Below are 2,649 nucleotides of genomic sequence, written 5' to 3'. Positions count from 1 at the left end.
GATCCGACACAAGCACGCGCCTGCCTCCGCAAGCATCCCCTCTGCCCAGTGCTTATTATATTTCTGTTCCTCTTTCCTTTTTCGTTCTTATTTTTTCATTTTACTTTGAACTATGGTAAATTTGCTCAAAGTGTGGTGGCACGGAAAAATTTTTGGTATGATGGTGGAGTGGTGCACTCGTCGACGTGTGGTGTATTTGGCCGACTGCACCCCAAAATTTCTGGCAGAAATTAGTTCACAGAGAAAATGCGCCTTCTCAGTTATAAACGTTCTCTGGTACAACACTGATTTAGCTGAAATATCACTAAACAATTATTAAAATCTATACATATTCAAACATTTCGTTGTTTAATTCCATTTTTTTACAAATATAAGGTACTTTGCTTTCACCGCTGTTTGTTTTTGCTTGCACATGCAAATCAGCTGATCGTTTGACTCTTTTCATGAACTTACAGGAAAAAAACTCCGGACTAAATCCTGTAACTTCTGACTTGGAACAGTTGCTCAGTTACTCTCTCAAATGTGTTCCCACTTACAGGTTTTATGTCAATAAGACGACTTCCTGTAAGTTCTGACTAAATCCTGTAAACCGGACTGCTATTGGAATAGACTAAACATTTCATTGGGTTCGCAAACAATATTTTGACGTTTAATTAACCAGCTATAGGAGTAGCTCAAGATGCCCTTTTAATAGAAGCTTAATAAAAACCTAAACCTTTTCGAGAGAAACTGATTATTTGTTAATTCAAAGTCAAACCTTCTAAAGGCCCTTAAGCTACTTTGATTGAACGGTACAGATATGTATGCATGCAAGTCCGTTGTTAAAGAATTCTATTTTTAAATAGCCCAGCGTATTAGAGAACGTTGTTGTTGCGGCAGAACGTCATCCGTCCAGCTAACAGAAGCGATAACCAACGGTTTAATTATGCCCATGACAATTAATAATATACATTTGCACATATAATTTATACAGTTTAATGTGTTTTAAAATGGCATAGTGGGCTTATCAATTTCAAAACTCAAAAATCATTTATTTATTATTTTTTATTATAAGCAAACATATATACTTACATATGTATGTACATATGTACATAATATATAGGTATGTACATATGTATATGAATGTGCAAACTAATTGTTGTTGACGTCAGTTTAAATACATCTAATGAAAATTTCAAAAATCTATCCCAACTTTGTTATTAAATTTAATATAATAAACAGCTGAATATATTCTGCTGTTGTATGTCTAGTATTTTTAAATTAGCTGAAAATATGTACAAACAGACATACATATTTATATGGGGTACTCAATGCTGAGTAAATATTTTAATGTATGTAAATAATTGCTATCGCTGATACAAACCACTAAACATTGCGGTAATGTGACGCAGGGAAAAATATACAATTTTGTAAATATATAGTTTGCCTTGCAAAAAGTATAAAAAACAATAAATACACATATATCAGCTCGTGATAATGTGTAGCCAGTTTTTAATAAATGGAAATTATATGTTATTTAAATCTTATTAATGAGTTTAGTTTTCTAATCCAATAAATACAAATATGCAATAAAAAAGTTGCATACAGTTCTAACATTCGCATAAAGAAATTGAAATAAATAAAAAGAATAACATAAGTAGATTTTATAAAGATATCATTTTTGTTATAAGTACAATGAGAGCAGTAGACGCTACTTGTACTTGCATTATTATATTAAAAAATTTGTATGTTATGATTTCGGCTTCAGTGTTTGACCGTTTTTTGGGACTTTTATTTTTTTTATCAAATTTGATATTTATTTTTAAATCTCATTTCTTCCATGTCGTTGTTGTAACAGCATACAAATTCCACAACGAGTTTTTGGGGAATTATGTAGGAGTGACCAGTCCTTAGTCAGTCATAAATACTTGTTCCGGTTACTTAGATCCGACTGTCGTGGTAACGTTGTTATAACCGAGAAAGTGAAATCTCAACATAATCGAAAGATTCACTAGATAAAGTTTCAAAGTTATAGTAAAATCGAAATTCAATCCAGTGGAACCTCGATATAACGAACCTTGCTAAAGCAAAAATTCAAAGTAATAAAATTTTAGCCGAATCCCCTGAAAAACCCGCTTTGTTTTGAAATTTTCATACAAAAATACTCCATAGAGTCCCGTTAGTTACAGCCTCTTTATAACGAAGTGTCAACTTAAAAGTCTCTACATTGCAAATTCTGATTATGTTGACGGGTAGAGCCCCGTTAGAAAAAAACTCAATTATACTTATAACCCAAAAATTCTATTTCAACTTCGTTATATCAAGGTTTCACTGTATAACAATCAAATTAATATTTTTAGTTTAAAAATGATAACTAATCTAATCAAATTTCTAAAAAAAAAGAAAAAAATAACAACCTGAATCCTTTACAAAGAGTTTGTTGAGCTCAGGTCTGATACATACTTAAATGGCCTGAAAGGAATGACCGATCCCCGAAGCCTACACGCAGGCTTGCTACTTAAGGAAGGGCAAGGGGGAAGACAAAACCCCTAAAGTCATTCGTAAGACAATGGTCAATTCCGAGAACTATCTTGAATCCTTCTTTCTGTCTTTCGAAAGACTAAAAAAAGATCTGCTAACGTCTTTTAGTAATAAATTTTCTAAAAATGA

Source organism: Rhagoletis pomonella, unplaced genomic scaffold (genome assembly GCF_013731165.1).
Source record: "Rhagoletis pomonella isolate Grant_MI unplaced genomic scaffold, Rhpom_1.0 Rhpom_scaffold_00006, whole genome shotgun sequence".
NCBI lineage: Eukaryota > Metazoa > Arthropoda > Insecta > Diptera > Tephritidae > Rhagoletis > Rhagoletis pomonella.
Note: the sequence above shows the minus strand (reverse complement) of the source record.